A 19,718-nucleotide genomic window follows, 5' to 3' on the forward strand; every position below is an offset into this window, starting at 1 on the left:
ATATATATATATATATGATATAAGGATATTTATACAATTACGAAAAACATTAAACAATTTCAAAATATTCCACGTCACAACGTTTGTATATGTTTAGCATTTACATTAAGACAACTTATTTCTGAAGAAGTCAAGTGTGATTTTGGAACGTAAAAGTTATTCTTTGTTCAGTGAGCAATAAACTTCTACTTGACGTTTATGTAAACTGAATTTTGCAAATACTCGAGTCTACGCGGCATTAGATATGAATGATAAAAAAAATAAAAATCAGATTGCGTTTACATAGGTACGTACTCTATTTTAAATCTAGGTCACTGTAAACTGAAATCTGAAGGATAACTAATTTTCATAGCACAATATTTTCATGCAGAAATACTCAAAAATGTTATGTTATCGCCAAATTTGAAAATGTTAAAATTGCCAATGTATTGCGTAATTATACGAGGAAAAATGAATCTCATAATTTACAGGCGAAAATCGTAATAAACATTACAAGAAAAGGTGGAATCGCAACCTTCAGTTGGTTCAGGAAGTTGAAGTGAATCTCTGTTTGTTCTATAATACACAGTAGCAGTATATACTGTTTGAAAATAATAAACATAAAACCACAAAGATAAAACATATATTACTGGAAGTTATAAAATTTAATAATAATAAAACATATATTCCTGGAAGTTATAAAATTTAACAATAATTTAGTAAGTCCAATGCTGTCAATCAAGTACTGGTACAAGAGATTGCTTCAGTAGTCTATGGTTTGTCCACATTTCCTCAGTCACACGCCGCCGTCATTTATAACCCTTCATATACTTCATGGAGTTACACCTCTCATGATCTATTCGTTCTTTTTCTGTTCAGTCTTGTCCACATGGTCATAGATTCAGTCCCGGATGATCTTGCGTGGGATCTGCTATGTCTAAGCGATTGATACTTTCCCATCTCCTCTTCCACTCTTCGTTAATACCAAAGTTTGATTCTATGATATTTGCCCGGATTGGTTTCTGGAGCTCTAAGCAAGGTTGTGGTAGATCGCTTGTGCTCATATGCAGGGCCGAATTAAGGGGGCCTGAAGGAGGGCTTAGGGGGGATCTAGACCTGGGCTGCCAGGTGGGCGGGGGGCCTCCACTCCTCCACTCTGACCGAGTTCTCAATTGGCCGGCTGATGAAAATCATTCGAGATACAGTCATCATCTCTGGATAAAATATGAAACAGATTTTATCGTTTGTTACATCCACCATCTTAGTAAATTAGCATAAAGTAGATTTAAAAAGGAGAGCGAATATAGTGCATGATAATCGAGATTCGTATTTTCCCGCTGAACAAAAGTGTTCTGCAGTCTCATGCAGCTTTAATATACACAATCCCAATCCAAGGAGAAATAAAGTCACTGCGGAGTTTCACAATAGGATATATCCTTTCACGTCAAAAAGTTCTGTCTACTTCTGAACTTCGTATGCGTGGAGTCGGGCAGTATTTTTTGACCACAGCAAGAGGTTGGCTACTTTAGACACTTTTGCGTGCTGTGAGATACTCTCCCCCATCGCCCCTTCCTTCTTTTGTTCGTTGCTTTCATCGCTTGTCTGTCGTTGTAGGGCTGAACTGTTAACTCTTGTGGCAGTATTGTTTAGAGAGTTGTAACGTACAGAATATTTGCAGATTTTCTGTTGTTAGTATGTGAGGAGACGTCGCTTATTCTAATCAGTTGGTGTGTAGCTCATATTTGAGTTTGATTTCTGGTTTTCGGGACTCCAAATGGAATCTCATTGCGGGAGAAAGTTTTCCGGTGGTGCCAGCAAACGAAAGGCACAGAAAGAAGCAGCTAAATGTGTGAATAAACTGCCAAAAGTGACTTCGTATTTTACTAAGAACGGTTACTCCACTGGTAACATTAGTAAAGTTTGTGCTGAACCACAAACTCCTGCCCCTGTGCCTACTTCTTCTAAGGAGTGTTTGACAATTTCCGGTGAATCTGAAATTGTTATGGAGTCTTATTTTGTAAGTGAAGCGGTAATGAATGTTGAGCTAGGCGATTATAAAACCAAACCGATGGCAGTATTGACAGTGAATTAGTGAAGTCCTCAACACTGTAGAGAGATCTGACGAAATGGAAAAAAATGTGAAAAACGAATTCTTGGAACTGGGTGTAGCGAAAGGTATAGACTATTTTAAGAACAATCTAGATACTCTAAGTAAATCTGAACAAGTCTACAAATCACACAAAAGGTACGCATCCAAAAACTTTTTCTTTAGAAAACTGCTAAATGGAGAGAAAAACGAAACAAAATGGCTCTTGTATTTCAAATCTACAGAAAATGTATTTTGTATTTTCTGTGCTTAGACAACATGTATACTCCATTTTCAACCTGTGGATTTTCTGACTGCAAGAAGGGACAAGAAAAAGTGACGTCTCATGAAAACAGCGTTAATCATTGCAAAGTTGCAGTGACGTGGTTTCTGCGATCGAAGAATAAGGGACGCATCGACAGTGAGCTGCAGATTATGATTAAAGCGCAGCAAAATTATAAAGACGTGCTTCGGCGCGTGACAGAAGTTGTTAAACATTTCACAATACGAGGACTGGCTTTTCGTGGTGATAATGACATTTTGGAACCTCAAATGATGGTAGCTACACTCCTGGAAACTGAAATAAGAACACCGTGAATTCATTGTCCCAGGAAGGGGAAACTTTATTGACACATTCCTGGGGTCAGATACATCACATGATCACACTGACAGAACCACAGGCACATAGACACAGGCAACAGAGCATGCACAATGTCAACACTAGTACAGTGTATATCCACCTTTCGCAGCAATGCAGGCTGCTATTCTCCCATGGAGACGATCGTAGAGATGCTGGATGTAGTCCTGTGGAACGGCTTGCCATGCCATTTCCACCTGGCGCCTCAGTTGGACCAGCGTTCGTGCTGGACGTGCAGACCATGTGAGACGACGCTTCATCCAGTCCCAAACATGCTCAATGGGGGACAGATCCGGAGATCTTGCTGGCCAGGGTAGTTGACTTACACCTTCTAGAGCACGTTGGGTGGCACGGGATACATGCGGACGTGCATAGTCCTGTTGGAACAGCAAGTTCCCTTGCCGGTCTAGGAATGGTAGAACGATGGGTTCGATGACGGTTTGGATGTACCGTGCACTATTCAGTGTCCCCTCGACGATCACCAGTGGTGTACGGCCAGTATAGGAGGTCGCTCCCCACACCATGATGCCAGGTGTTGGCCCTGTGTGCCTCAGTCGTATGCAGTCCTGATTGTGGCGCTCACCTGCACGGCGCCAAACACGCATACGACCATCATTGGCACCAAGGCAGAAGCGACTCTAATCGCTGAAGACGACACGTCTCCATTCGTCCCTCCATTCACGCCTGTCGCGACACCACTGGAGGCGGGCTGCACGATGCTGGGGCGTGAGCGGAAGACGGCCTAACGGTGTGCGGGACCGTAGCCCAACTTCATGGAGACGGTTGCGAATGGTCCTCGCCGATACCCCAGGAGCAACAGTGTCCCTAATTTGCTGGGAAGTGGCGGTGCGGTCCCCTACGGCACTGCGTAGGATCCTACGGTCTTGGCGTGCATCCGTGCGTCGCTGCGGTCCGGTCCCAGGTCGACGGGCACGTGCACCTTCCGCCGACCACTGGCGACAACATCGATGTACTGTGGAGACCTCACGCCCCACGTGTTGAGCAATTCGGCGGTACGTCCACCCGGCCTCCCGCATGCCCATTATACGCCCTCGCTCAAAGTCCGTCAACTGCACATACGGTTCACGTCCACGCTGTCGCGGCATGCTACCAGTGTTAAAGACTGCGATGGAGCTCCGTATGCCACGGCAAACTGGCTGACACTGACGGCGGCGGTGCACAAATGCTGCGCAGCTAGCGCCATTCGACGGCCAACACCGCGGTTCCTGGTGTGTACGCTGTGCCGTGCGTGTGATCATTGCTTGTACAGCCCTCTCGCAGTGTCCGGAGCAAGTATGGTGGGTCTGACACACCGGTGTCAATGTGTTCTTTTTTCCATTTCCAGGAGTGTATTTAGCTTCCCTTGAACTAATTGTTCATTTTCACCCATTTTTGAAACATCACATTCCAGAGCGTGGCTCTTAAGGTCGCGGTCATCAGTCATATTTGTTCAAGACTATTTGTGAAGAATTCACCGTCCTAGTGGGAAACGAGGTATGGAATGAAATAGTTGACGAAATTCAAACAGTAATGTACTACGAACTAGTTATAGATTCAACGGTACACACGGCACATGAAGATCAATTATCCGTTGTAGTAAGATATTGTTTCGAGGGAACAATCCACGAAATATATTTGTATTTTGTTCCCATACACAGTCATACGGCAGAAAGTCTTCGGAAGCTTATCTTAGATCTTTTAGAAAATACAGTATTAGGATAGAAGACGGTCGTTCGCAATCATATGACAATACCAGTAACGTGAGTAGGAAATATTCAGGTTTAAGTGCGAAGATAGAGGTATTGAATTCATTAGATTTTTATGTGTTCTGTGTTGCACAGTCGTTAATCCTCATAGTCCAAAACAGTGAGAGGAATCGTAAGACTCAGTTGGGTTTTGCAAGTGTTACAACGACCATATGACGTTTTAGTAGCTTCTACTCACCGTTGGCACATTCTTGTGAATAATAATGGGTGACTTAAGACACTACCCGATACTACATGGTTGTGTCGTGAGGAAGCAATGTCACTTGAAGAAACCGTCGAGAACAAAGAAGAAAAAGCAACGACAAGAAAGAAGACAAAATCACTTCGGAAAAAACTAAAAAAACTGGAGACGACAGCATTGGTTGTTTTCTGGGATGACATGTTGTCTCGAATGGACAAAACTAACTAATATTTGCAAAAGACTAGACTAGAATTAATTATTGGGTGTCAAGAATTGCGATCATTGCTCCCGTTTTTCAGCCGTGTTAGGAAAAATTCTGATGAATATGAACACCAAGCTAGTAGCTTAAGTGAGCATGTGTATAAAGAATATAGCGACGAAAGGAAACACAATGCAAGAAGACTCACTGATGGAGAAAAATCAGAAGAATTGATTGGACGTGATAAAGACCGTGTGGCATTTGTTCCAGTTGTTGATAAACTACAAGCAGAACTAAAAAAGTATTAAAAAGTAGTCGATCTTTTCCTACCTTTAACATACAATACGGTAAAGCAAGACGCTAAAAAACTCTTAAAAGAAACGTCAAACTCTGTGAAAAATACCGAGGTGATTTCGTTGAAGGAAGTGAATTTTTGAAGTGTGTCCACAAAGAAAAGGCTGCTAAACATTTAACCAGTCGAATTATGTGAGTTAATGTTTGAAAATGATCTTGGTGATGTTTTCCCAAATGTGATGCTTGCTTACGCAATTTTCCTCTCAATACAAATAGCGAATTGTGAAGTTGAGAGTGGATTCTCCAAATTACCCGTTATCAAGAACAAATTACAAGCTGCAATACAGGAAGAACGCATTTCCGCTGTCGCCTTGTTAACAGTCGAACATGAGGTGACTGGTTGTCTTGACTAGAACGAAAGTAAGGAAAATAAATTTTTGAAGTACCTATTTTTTATTTATTGCATTTATATAATAGGGTAACTTCGTGTGTTTTTTTATGCAAATGGAAAGTTCCATTAGGTATAGTATCATCAAATGCATGGCATGGTTGATGTCGCAGAAGTAAGTATATTATTCACTTAACATTCCTGTTGTACTTTCACAGAAGTGTTTTAGGCCTACGTGAAGTAAACAGGGACCACATATTTTTCCTAGCCCCAAGCCTCTACATGGGTTAAACCAGCCCTGGTCATATGGATGGAGAAGTTTCGCAGTCGTTCTGTTTCATGCAATATTTTCCCCTCTCGTGAAGCTGTCATTTCTCGTCTTAGCTCAGGTGGTGCAGTGTTGCTGAAAACAGGTGCAGATTTTAAGGAACCAATTGTTCTCGTTATCGTTTCATCCAGATGTACTGTACGTCCAATTTTTGAACGTGTGCACTTTCGAACCGCACGGGTGCACAATAGTCAACAGTCGAACAGACCATATCAGCTGCTGCTGTTCGAAGGCTTCTTGTTTTGGACCCATGTTGTCCCAGCAAATTTCTTAACGATGTTATTTCTAGTTTTCATTACTGACTCATATAGTCAAGGGATTCTTTGCGTGTTAATGAGCGGACTAGAACAACACCGAGGTATTTAGGATGGAAAAGGAGTGCTTCTCTCGTCCCACCGAAGGTGACATTTAGTTGATTGGCTGATAGTCGGTTATTTAGGTGAAATGCACGTACCTCAGGTCTGGAGGGGCTGGAGAGTAATATCCACTTTTTGTAGAAATTATGTAGTGTATCCACGTCTTTAATTAAAATTTGCTATCCTTCTTAGTTTGAGTTGTGATGGCTAGATCGTCTGTGTACCTGAATTTCTGGCATATAGTAAGTAGCATGTCGCTGACATAGATATTGAAAAGCGATGGTGCAAGTACCGACCCTGGGGGAACTCGAGTTTTGATTTTGTATGTGTTTCTAGTGATATATCCAACTACGACTATGAATGGTTGATTTACTAACGTAATTTAATCACATCTCTAAGTTGTGTGCTAGTCATAAGGTTTTTGAGATTTACAGTAAGATTGAAAGCCAAACTGCGTCATATGCTGCAGTCAATTCCACAAGTTCGACATGGGTTTGAAAAGCATTTTGAAATCCTCCCTCCATTAATAATGTTAACGTTATCACGTGCTCAGAGCAGCATCTGTTTCTTCTGAATCCACCCCGAAAGGGTATAATAGCAGTATCGACAACCGCTTCAACACTGTTAGAGAAACTGTGCTCTTGTAATTTGTAGCATACGCTTCTAATGGCTATTGGGCGACGATTGGGTGAGCTATGAAGCTCCTTCCTTGTTTTTGAGACAGCTAGAGTGTTGGAAATTTCGAAGGGAATTGGAACATCTCCTTTATGTAGTACAGCTGGGCATAAGTATATTAACCAACTCATTGATTTCTTCCCTGGTTTTCTTTTATAAATTCAGGGTATATCTCGTTAATACCGGCTGCTTTCCTGTTTATTATTCGTTTACAGCCACCTTGTCTTCGTCTCTCCCAAAGGTAATCGAGAGCGAAAGGTCATTTTTATGTTCTATTCAATTTTTTGCAGTTTATCTTTACGTTTGCCTGTCGAGCTGGATCTAGCAACACATTTTCTGTTGGTTGTGTAATGTGTTGTGCTATTCAGTGGATGAAAATTTTAGTTGTTTCTTCTCAGCTGTTGTTGCTGCGCTTCGTTTTCTTAGTAGCGCCCAGCCCTTTCTGATAATGTGTGTGGGATTAATGGAGGGAATAAGTGTTTTCCGTTTATTTTGCTGTTGTTTATCAAGGGAATTTAGTATTTGAGCCATTATTTTCAAGTTAGCCTTTTTTCACATTCCCTGTGTACTGGTTAGCTTCCTTTGTTCGAGCATGCTACATGTTCTCTCTTGAAGCCTTGTGGTATGTTCTTTCTTCCATCCACACTAAGTACTCTCACCAATCTAGAATAGTTCTCAGTTTAGGAGGTACGCACCGTACGTTACTGTTTGTCTCTGTTGCATACTGTGACCAACACACTTTACTGAAGTTCCATCGATGTTTCTTTATCTACTTTACGATTAGTAATTCGATACCAATAGAAACAATTACTGGCCTACGTCGGCTGCGAAACCGCTGAGTACGCATTTTGTGTGATTCAGAGATTCGTTTAGCTAATCTGTTGAAGTGATACATATGCTGGTGTCCGTGTCTTTTTTTTTTTCATCGTTCTGAGTTTAAAGTTTTGAGGGTCTTCACGTCGTAGCTCAGATGTAGCTCTTTGTAGTGTATCCATTCAAGTAGGCTTTCTCCGTTAGCGTCTTTTGAGTTGTAGTCCCTGACGTTATGTCGGCTCGTGAAGTCCTCTGTGTATATACATGGGTGGTTCATATTTGCAGCCCTTACACTTTTAAGTATTTTATATTTTTTGTGTGTATGTTAAAGAGCCGTAGTCTTCAGAGTAAATTAGAACTGCTGAGTACCCTCCAATTTTATATCTTGTTGCTGTGCGTTGTTGCCTGAAATACGTTTCTTGGTATGATGTGATGTCTACATTGTTGGTAATGCTAATCTACTTAAAGTATCACATTTCCTCTACACATTCTCTCTACACTTCATTGCAAAATGCAGATTTTTCCTCTGACACTTTTTGTTAACATGCTCTTAAAAGTGCCACGAAGAAATGTCGTTTGGTCAAAGTGACGCTAAAATCGGTTTCCGTGATTCAGGAACTTCAGAAAAAGTATTTCATCGAGGCAAAACGGTTGGTGTCGGGATTGCTCTGCAGTGAGCAATGAAAGTTTCTCCCTGAGCACTAACCTGATTGCTACGAAATGTCAGGTGTATTCACCCCAATTTCTATATAGGATGTATAAAAAAAAAAAAAAGACAGGAATGCTTAGTATGCTGCACGGAACTGGAAATCTATCGCTAACAAAGAAAGATTTACTGTTCAGAAATGGATAATTTCGGTGGACAGTTAATTTGAAGTTTGAGAGAGGCTGTAATAAAGCTCTTTGATTATGTTTGACACCCTAATTAGTTATCCACCCGGTTAGCCCCGCGTGTGAACCTGATCGCTTCCGTGACGGAGAGGTATGCCGGCCCCGGATCGAATCCGCCCGTTGATTAACGACGAGGGCTCGGTCGGCTGGCGAGCCTGCATGTGGTTTTCAGGCGATTTCCCACATCACACTAGATGAATACCGGGCTGGTTACCATGTTACGACTCAGATACACGTACCCAAACGTTTAAAACACTGTCTCACATCTCCACACAGAATTTACTCTATATGCAGACAGACTAAGTACACTGTTTCTGTGAACAGAAGGCTGATGACCTTAGTTGTTTGGTCTCCTTAAACATTTACTCAGCACCAACAGCATTCTAATTAGTTAACGAAGCCTAAAGTGGACGTACGGACTGCGCTTGCGGAACCACTAATATGTTGAGCAGTACCCGGAAATTCATGGTCTGTGCGTTGCGAAGCTTCAGAATTAAAGAACAGTTTGTATATGTTAATGGGTCGGTATTCCTCATTTCATTCATAAGCTCAATAAGCGCATGAGAGCACGTTACAAAAGGTCTTCAAAATTTGACCTCCAAATTGATTGTAGACTGCACATCAGGGGTGTAGAGACTGATGTACATTGTGAAATATGTATTTCCGTCACAGCGTCTATTCATGCGACAAGATCCACCACTGACATCATATAAGCAGCATACACCATGGTATTCACCGTGCCTCACTGAAAAGAGCCAAGAGGTGTAAGGCCTGACGACTGGCATGGGACAGGTCTCCAAAAAAATTGTTCAAATGGCTCTGGGCACTATGGGACTTAACTTCTAAGGTCATCAGTCCCCTAGAACTTAGAACTACTTAAACCTAACTAACCTAAGGACATCACACACATCCATGCCCGAGGCAGGATTCGAACCTGCGACCGTACCGGTCGCTCTGTTCCAGACTGTAGCACCAAGAACCGCTCGGCCACTCCGGCCGGCGACAGGTCTCCCTCTATCAGTCCATCGATCTGGGTATGCGACATCAACATGGAGCAGCACATTTGCATCAAAACGAGTTGGTGCTCCGTCGTCACATTACATGGCCAACCAATAATGCCACCTCACCCAATATGGTACGAAGATCACGTCTGACAAAATTTAGTAGATCGGTACTGCTAGTCTGACTGGCATTAAATAAGGTTCAATGGTCCGACAAAATATTTTTCCAAACCATACGTTCACAACGAACCTGTGTTGGTTACTTCTAACTATCTGCGCACGCACAATTTCGTCTGCCCAAATCTGACTGTTCTACAAGATGACAGTGCCGTCACGATTGGACAAGCATTCATCGGTAAATAGCACCAAAGTCGTGAATCGTGGCTGTAGCACAGAGCACTGTAAACATTATTATGCAAACTATGCTCTTGGTGGGATGGCTCCTCTTCGAAGTACCCCAAAAAGTCATTTTCCCACGCGACGTTTTTAGACCCAATACAGATACGGGATTCATGAAGCCTATCATACGAATAGCAAATTTCTCAAGATCACAATACTGCTTGGCACAGGTCTTAAAGACAAAGAAAGAAGTGGCGGACCATCCGTCTGTGAAGGGCCGTGAATTGCAAGAGAAGTGAAGGCCCTGTTGCTCAAAACCCAACGTATCACAATCGTGGAGATTGCGGAAGACATGGAAATCAGTCATAGGTCAGTTTTCAACAACTTGCACGACATTTTGATCATTACGAAGACTGCGACTGCTCGCATCCATTCAGAAAGACCGCCGGACCGAGGCAGATGTGGGAATGTTGCAGCTGTGCCAGGCAAACCTCGATGATTTCCATAGACGGATAATCACCATGGACGAGTGCCCGGTGTATCAGTACGACTTTGAGACAAAGTGTCAAAGCAAATAGTCTAAAGATGTGGATTCGCCACCACGGATAAGGCGAAGAGCCAACAATCAAATGGGCAAGGTGAAGCTGAGTGTTTTTTGGGATTGTCGTGGGGTGGTGGTAACAGATTATGCACGTTACGGGGCAAAAAATTACAGTAGTAGACTACCGGAATCTCCTGGCGATATTATGGGCGGCTGTCAAGACGACACGTAGCGGAAAGCTGTCCGCAACGGGTTGTTTTTGCTCTAGAGGAACGTCCCTAATCATTCTGCGCTGGATACACATAATGCTTTTTTGGGCTATCAAATTTTGTCTCAGCCTCCGCATTCTCCTGAAATTGTACGCAGTGACTTTTTCGTCTTCGTGACAAGCATTTCCAGAATGATGACAAGGTGAATTTCGAGATGGACGTTTCCTGAACGGCCAAAATACACACTTATATAACCAAAGCCTTCAGTAATTCATCCATCGTTCGGACAAATTCTAAGGCTGAATGTGTAGAGAAGGACTAATGCCATCAGTAAGTTTCACTGTCCCATCTTGATTTTTTAATGTTGTTTACTAAAACATTATGACTTCCCTCGCAAGTACATTTACACTAAGTCCCGACACGTGATATAATCCATACATATTATAAAAACGGCTCTACGTATATATGTATGTATGCATGTTCCACATCTCCTCCTAAACCTTGGGGCCGATTTTAACCATACTTGGTACACATATCACTTACTGTCTGAAGAGAATCGTTGTGTGAGTAAGGACTACTTACCTATCAAAGGGGACGGGGTGGGGGTGAAAAAATAGTGTACCTCACAACACGTGAATTCATAGATTTTATTCATCCAGTATTTGAGAATAAGAGCACTTAACGACTTGCAACAAACTTTAGACATAATTTAAAATCTTTACGAAACATTTTCTTGCTGACAACACCCACAAAATGACGAAAGGAGAAAAATCTATCGCTTACTACAGCTACGCTGTTCATGCAGTAAAACTGCCGCATCAGGTATGACGTTTTAAGTTTATTATTTCTTTACAACTAACTGTTTTCACTACAATGTTGCAGACAGTATTCAAGTGTACCATTGAACGTACTTGTAAACTTATATCATTGCACGACACATAGTTCAGGAGATATGACGTCATAAACACTGACATGCGTAAAAACTACCGCATCATGCATGACATTTAAATTTATTGCTTCTCTGTTACTATCTCTGTTCACAAAAAAATTCGCATAGAATCCCCACATATGCCGCTGAATGTACCTACAAAATTATATCACTGTATGACATAAAATTCAGGCAATATGACATTATGAACACTGAGGTGCTTGAGAAACTGTCGCATCGTGCGTGATGGTTTAATTTATTACGTCTCTACTACTTACTCTACTTGCAAAACATTTCGCGAACACTATAAAAATATACCACTGAATTTTCCTGCTGAATTATATCATTTTAGGACAAGTTGTTCAGGAGATATGACGTCATAGAGACTGAGCTGCGTGAAATCGAAACTATAAGACAAAATTCGCTACAAATACATTTGAAGTATGTGTACAGATATGTGTTAAATGTGTTAAACATATGTGACGTATGCGTACTACGGCAAAGCTGAGAGAGATAGAAGGAGACGGACAGAGAGAGAGAGGGAGAAGGAGATGGACAGAGAGAGGGTGGAGAAGGAAGTAAAGGAAGTGAGGAGGAGACAAAAGGGCAGGAGGAGATGGACTCAGAGGTGGCGGCGGAGGAGATCATACAGTGATATAATTTTGTAGGTATTTTCAGCTGTATATGTGGGTACTGTCTGCGAATTTTTTTGTGAACAGAGATAGTAACAGAGAAGCAATAAATTTAAATGTCACGCATGATGCGGCACGAGCAGGACAGAGAGTGGAGAGCTGCAGAGGAATAGAGTGAGAGATAGAAGGAGACAGAGGGTGGGGAGTGGAGGAGGTGGACAGAGAGAGGGGGCAAGGGGATGGTCAGTGAGGAGGACGGTGGAGATGGAAAAAGATGTCCACTAATAGAAATGGTATAAATACGTACCTGGTCAACGCCGGGTACTCATCTAGCAAGAAATAAAGCTCTGTATGGAGATTCAAATTGAACAGCAGAAAATATGCACCAAGGCAGATGGCGAGCTTCAAGGCCAAGAACCAGTCGTGAAGTCCTGTTCGCGCAAGCGAGAGGAGAACCGGACTGCTGAAGACTCACGCCGACACTAGCCGTAGCCACTGGATACATGGGAGGAGCTGCTGTTGAGGCGCGAGATGACGCGCCATAAGCAGAGAGAGCAAGTGTATAAAAGCTACAACGTGCTGACATGAGGAAAGTTTCCAACCGATTTCTCATACACAAGCAGCTGTTGACCGGTGTTGCCTGGTGAAACGTTGATGTGATGCCTCGTGTTGTTGTTGTTGTTGTTGTTGTTGTGGTCTTCAGTCCTGAGACTGGTTTGATGCAGCTCTCCATGCTACTCTATCCTGTGCAAGCTTCTTCATCTCCCAGTAACTACTGCAACCTACATCCTTCTGAATCTGCTTAGTGTATTCATCTCTTGGTCTCCCTCTACGATTTTTAACCTCCACGATGCTCTCCAATACTAAATTGGTGATCCCTTGATGCCTCAGAACATGTCCGACCAACCGATCCCTTCTTCTGGTCAAGTTGTGCCACAAACTCCTCTTCTCCCCAATCCTATTCAATACCTCATTAGTTATGTGATCTACCTATCTAATCTACAGCATTCTTCTGTAGCACCACATTTCAAAAGCTTCTATTCTCTTCTTGTTCACACTATTTATCGTCCATGTTTCACTTCCATACATGGCTACACTCCATACAAATACTTTCAGAAACGACTTCCTGACTCTTAAATCTATACTCGATGTTAACCAGTCTCTCTTCTTCAGAAACGCTTTCCTTGCCATTGCCAGTCTATATTTTATATCCTCTCTACTTCGACCATCATCAGTTATTTTGCTCCCCAAATAGCAAAACTCCTTTACTACTTTAAGTGTCTCATTTCCTAATCTAATTCCCTCAGTATCACCCGACTTAATTCGACTACATTCCATTATCCTCGTTTTGCTTTTGTTGATGTTCATCTTATATCCTCCTTTCAAGACACTATCCATTCCGTTCAACTGCTCTTCCAAGTCCTTTGCTGTCTCTGACAGAATTACAATGTCATCGGCAAACCTCAAAGTTTTTATTTCTTCTCCATGGATTTTAACACCTACTCCGAATTTTTCTTTTGTTTCCTTCACTGCTTGCTCAATATACAGATTGAACAACATCGGGGAGAGGCTACAACCCTGTCTCACGCCCCCTTCCCAACCACTGCTTCCCTTTCGTGTCCCTCGACTCTTATAACTGCCATCTGGTTTCTGTACAAATTGTAAATAGCCTTTCGCTCCCTGTATTTTACCCCTGCCACCTTCAGAGTTTGAAAGAGAGTATTCCAGTCAACATTGTCAAAAGCTTTCTCTAAGTCTACAAATGCTAGAAACGTAGGTTTGTCTTCCCTTAATCTAGCTTCTAAGATAAGTCGTAGGGTCAGTACTGCCTCACGTGTTCCAATATTTCTACGGAATCCAAACTGATCTTCCCCGAGGTCGGCTTTTACTAGTTTTGCCATTCGTCTCTAAAGAATTCGCGTTAGTATTTTGCAGCCGTGACTTATTAAACTGATAGTTCGGTAATTTTTACATTTGTCATCTCCTGCTTTCTTTGGGATTGGAATTATTATATTCTTCTTGAAGTCTGAGGGTATTTCGCCTGTCTCATATCTCTTGCTCACCAAATGGTAGAGTTTTGTCAGGACTGGCTCCTCCAAGGCATTCCATTAGGAATGTTGTCTACTCCCGGGGCCTTGTTTCGACTCAGGTCTTTCAGTGCTCTGTCAAACTCTTCACGCAGTATCATATCTCCCATTTCATCTTCATCTACATCTTCTTCCATTTCCATAATATTGTCCTCAATTACATCGCCCTTGTATAGACCCTCTATATACTCCTTCCACCTTTCTGCTTTCCCTTCTTTGCTTAGAACTGGGTTTCCATCTGAGCTCTTGATATTCATACAAGTGGCTCTCTTTTCTCCAAAGGTCTCTTTAATTTTCCTGTAGGCAGTATCTATCTTACCCCTGGTGAGACAAGCCTCTACATCCTTACATATGTCCTCTAGCCATCCCTGCTTAGACATTTTGCACTTCCGGTCAATCTCATTTTTGAGACGTTTGTATTCCTTTTTGTCTGCTTCATTTACTGCATTTTTATATTGTCTCCTTTCATCAATTAAATTCAATATTTCTTCTGTTACCCAAGGATTTCTAGCAGCCCTCGTCTTTTTACCTACTTGATCCTCTGCTGCCTTCACTACTTCATCCCTCAAAGCTACCCATTCTTCTTCTACTGTATTTCTTTCCCCCATTCCTGTCAATTGTTCCCTTATGCTCTCCTTGAAACTCTGTAGAACCTCTGGTTCTTTCAGTCTATCTAGGTCCCACCTCCTCAAATTCCCACCTTTTTGCAGTTTCTTCAGTTTCTAATGCCTCGTGTACGGAGAAGAAATGCGTACCATCACGTTTCCGACTTTGATAAAGGTCGGATTGTAGCCTAGCGCGATTGCGGTTTATCGTATCGCGACATTGCTGCTCGCGTTGGTCGAGATCCAATGACTGTTAGCAGAATATGGAATCGGGAGTTCAGGAGGGTAATACGTAACGCCATGCTAGATCCCAACAGCCTCGTATCACTAGCAGTCGAGATGACAGGCATCTTATCCGAAAGGCTGTAAAGGATCGTGCAGCCACGTCTCGATCCCTGAGTCAACAGATGGGGATGTTTGCAAGACAACAACCATCTGCACGAACAGTTCGACGATGTTTGCAGCAGCATGGACTATCAGCTCGGAGACCGTGGCTGCGGTTACCCTTGACGCTACATCACAGCAGGAGCGCCTGCAATGGTGTACTCAACGACGAACCTGGGTGCACGAATGGCAAAACGTAATTTTTGCGGATGAATCCAGGTTCTGTTTACAGCATCATGATGGTCGCATCCGTGTTTGGCGACATCGCTGTGAACGCACATTGGAAGCGTGTATTCGTCATCGCCATACTGGCGTATCACCCGGAGTGATGGTATGGGGTGCCATTGGTTACACGTCTCGGTCACCTCTTCTTCGCATTGACGGCACTTTGAAAAGTGGACGTTACATTTCAGATGTGATACGACCCGTCGCTCTCCCCTTCATTCGATCCCTGACAAACCCTACATTTCAGCAGGATAATGCACGACCGCATGTTGCAGGTCCTGTACGGGCCTTTCCGGATACAGAAAATGTTCGACTGCTGCCCTGGCCAGCACATTCTCCAGATCTCTCACCAATTGAAAACGTCTGGGCAATGGTGGCCGACCAACTGGCTCGTTACAATACACCAGCCACTACTCTTGATGAACTGTCGTATCGTGTTGTAGCTACATGGGCAGCTGTACCTGTACACGCCATCCAAGCTCTGATTCAGTGCCCAGGCGTATCAAGGCCGTTATTACGGCCAGAGGTGGTTGTTCTGGGCACTGATTTCTCAGGATCTATGCACCCAAATTGCGTGAAAATGTAATCACATGTAAGTTCTAGTATAATATATTTGTCCAATGAATACCCGTTTATCATCTGCATTTCTTCTTGGTGTAACAATTTTAATGGCCAGTAGTGTATTTAACATCTGAAAACTTGTTAATTTACATCACGGAATTATAATATTTTACAGACAACTTTTGTTTTTGATTCCCAAACTATTAATTTTTATTTTTAATTATCCTCGTGCAAGCATCTGATGAGTATTCTCTGTTAAACATAGTCTGTAATAAGTTAGCTGCGAAATATCGAGCAAGGTGGCTCACTGGTTAACACACTGGGATAACAAGTGGGAGAACGACGCTTCTAAACCCGTGTCTGGCCATCTGATTTAGGTTTTCCGTGAGTTCCCTAAATCGCTTCAGGCAAATGCCGGGATGGTTTCATTTGAAAAGGCATGGCCGAATTCGTCCCCTAATCCCATGGGACCGATGACCTCTCCCCTCCCCCCAAATCAACCAACCAACCGTAACTGCGAAATTTGGAAACTGGTATGTGTAAGAATATCAACACTTCTACCAAAAGTCTTCTTTTTTTGGTGGTGGGGGGGGGGGGGGGGGAGGGGCGAAGGAATCATGACTCTCAATACCTCCCTCCACTCTAGCGACAGTGCCTTGTGTGTGTGTTTTTTAAATTCTTCTTCTACTTCTTCTCCTTCTTCAGTACTTACGACCTCATTGGACTACTTCAGTCAATCATTTCTCGTCATCATCTTAAATAAGTTTTCTTTCCGCATTTCCCAGTACCTTTTCATTCCTTCTTATCTTTTGTTGTCGTTCCTCATCAATAAGTCAATCGAGGGTTAATTCTAGCTCTTTCATATTTTCCCTTATTTCCTTTATCCATCCTACCTGTTGTTACACGTTCCAAGGTTTCTCTATAATTTTTCTTGGTAATCTGGTTCCTGTTGTCCTGATAATGTGACCAACCCTTTTCTTCCGTATAGTATCTTAAGGGGCTCTAGTTCGCTGCACACCAATGCATTTGGCACTATACCCCGTTGTCAATCTTTCTGATATTTATTATTTAAACATGATCTAGCTATTCTTCTCTCTACGTTTAGGATTTTGTCGATTCCGCTTTTCTGAGTGACTTTGAAAAGAGTTAATAATTGGCAACCAATGCTGTACAATAGCAATAAAGTAATGAGATGTTCAATTGACTCTTTTATTATAACATGTTACGCGTTTCGGGATTACACCCATCGTCAGACATCACAAATTTCAACTCCTTTCTAACCAACCAGGTGTGCAGCCTTGACAACTCAAAGAAAGACTGCTTGTGTCGCAGTTATTGTCTTATGTTATTGGACACTTTTTTTGGGTTGTCAAGTCTACACGCCTGGTTGGTTAGGAAGGAGTTGAAATTTGTGATGGCGAAACGCGTAACATGTTCTAATAAAAGAGTCAATTGAACATCTCGTGACTTTATTGCGATTGTACAGCATTGGTAGCCAATTATTAACATAAAAATGATCGCAGGCCTCAGACGGGATTTTATGTCCTGTATATCTTTGAAAAGAGTTTCACTTCCGTAAGTCGCCTGTGGTTGAACCACCGTCTTATAACGTTTTAATTTAGTTTTGAATGGTAGACGTGTTTCATTGTATAGAGACCATGTACTCCAGAGCACTACTGAAAAGTAATGGCAATAAACCGTTTCCCTGTCTTAATCCTGTTTCAGTTGTAAATAGTTCACATATTTATCCTCTGAACTTTACGTTAGATTTGGTGTTTGTTAATTTTATCATTTTTATTAATTTGGGATGGAGTCTGAAATTCCTTAGTATCTTCATCATTCAAGATCTGTGGATAGAATCACAAGATTCTTTGAATTCTACAAAGTTTATGACTTCTCGTTTTTGTCTTCTTTTGTAGTAATACATTACCAATTTCAAAGTAACCATCTGTTCTGGCCAGTTTTCCATGGTATAAACCTGCTTGGTATTCTCCTAGTTCCAGTTCAAGCTGATCTTTACGACACTTGTATAGAATTCCTGACATGACTTTATATGTGATACAAGTGTTTTACTATTATTATTATTTATTGATTTTCTCTCGTTCCCACCCTCTCTCGTCCTTACGCTTTATACCTTGAAATGGTTAATTTCTTGAGCTGCTCCTAGCGCCCGGGCCAAATAAACAGTCGTACGAGCCAGTGCACAAGACGTCCAGAGCAGCAGCGAGGGCGCGCCATGTGTGTCGGCGGCTGGAGGCTACGTTCCACTTGCGGCTGCGAGCACTTTCTCCAGGCTTGCGCTGCTGCCGCCATCTAACGGTCCGGCAGTCGTGTGCCTGACGCCGCCGGTGCTGCCGCCGCTTCAGCCCAGGTGCGTCCCAGCTGATCTACAACGCATGCGTGTTACGCTAAATCTTGCGCACATAGTGTTCTACAACTTTTACAAAGTTAAAGAACGCCATTTTTAGAGGACAGCATAAGATTTATGTGAAAGTTTCTTTATTTTGACGTATTAAAGGTGTCTTCACGTAATTAATGATGATATCAAACTGACGTTTCTTAAACTTTCATGTTCTTTGCTGTTTATTACATCTATGTGATGAAAGACGTTAGTTTCATGCGTCTACGCTTCCACGAGTTTCGTACAGCAAATAATTATCTGAGAACTCTAGTGTTGACTTAATCGATGTTGATAAAATTAACTATGTGAACGTTGGTTAGGTGAAGCAACGCGGCCTTAAAGAGTACAGTGCTAAAATTAATTGTGTGCAATAATAAGAACCAGCATAGCTGCTGTTAGTCGAATCTAGTAACAGATATCTTAGGAATCTAGCTTGAAGAGATTAGTTCTCATCTCTGTTTTCCAACTGAAGATGTTCCTTTTGGCCAATAGTAAACAAGAACGACAACGTCCTGTTGTGTCAATAAATCACACTATTTCTAGAATATCGAACATCAGAATAAACCAGAACATTGCGGGATGACTTCAGTAATTACTCTTACTACGCAAACTGTATTATAAAGTTTCAAAGGAAATTTGACATGATATCAGAATGTATTTGACAACATTGAGTTGCAAATCAGTACATCCTTTTTACCAAAGTACGTAGTGAAGGCATTACTGAAATTGTCGTGCTAGTACTTAAGAAACATTCTTGGTAGAAGAGTTTTTGACCACGAAATCGTGCGGCAAAGTGTTCAAGAGGAGCCGGAATCAGATATTAGTCCAACCACCCACCCATCCTATTTTCTTTTATTTTTTTGCGGCTGTCGTAAATCATTCTAGGCCAATGTCCGGATTATTCTCATAATCAACGTCGCTTGTAAGCCATATTTCCTGCAGGTCTGAAGAACGATAGATTACGTATTTTTGTGTTGACTATGGGTGAATCATCGGAAATGGAAAGATGCCTATCTGATTAACTTACCGGATTATGCAGAAATTAGATCTAGCCTTAATAATTACGAATAGCACCATTCCATAGGGGAATTATATGGTTTCCACTGAATCTAGGAATATCGTTTAAGCAAGTCACACCTCAGATATTAGAAACTTCGTTACTCCTCCACAACAAATTTTCATAAAGTTCTAAGTCTGTACGTCTGCACTGTA

The 19,718-nt window shown here is 42.0% G+C and overlaps 1 protein-coding gene across 1 annotated transcript in view; it reads left to right on the forward strand.

Moving 5' to 3' along the window:
* The first annotated feature begins 18,403 nt into the window (after window positions 1-18,403).
* Window positions 18,404-19,718, forward strand: part of LOC126183216 (toll-like receptor 7) — a 183,752-nt gene continuing 182,437 nt past the window's right edge. The window contains exon 1 of the mRNA XM_049924998.1: window positions 18,404-18,476. The gene's annotated coding sequence lies outside the window, so the exon portion shown is untranslated. The remainder of the gene's footprint in view (window positions 18,477-19,718) is intronic.

This window comes from Schistocerca cancellata, chromosome 4, assembly GCF_023864275.1.
Source record: "Schistocerca cancellata isolate TAMUIC-IGC-003103 chromosome 4, iqSchCanc2.1, whole genome shotgun sequence".
Taxonomy (NCBI): domain Eukaryota; kingdom Metazoa; phylum Arthropoda; class Insecta; order Orthoptera; family Acrididae; genus Schistocerca; species Schistocerca cancellata.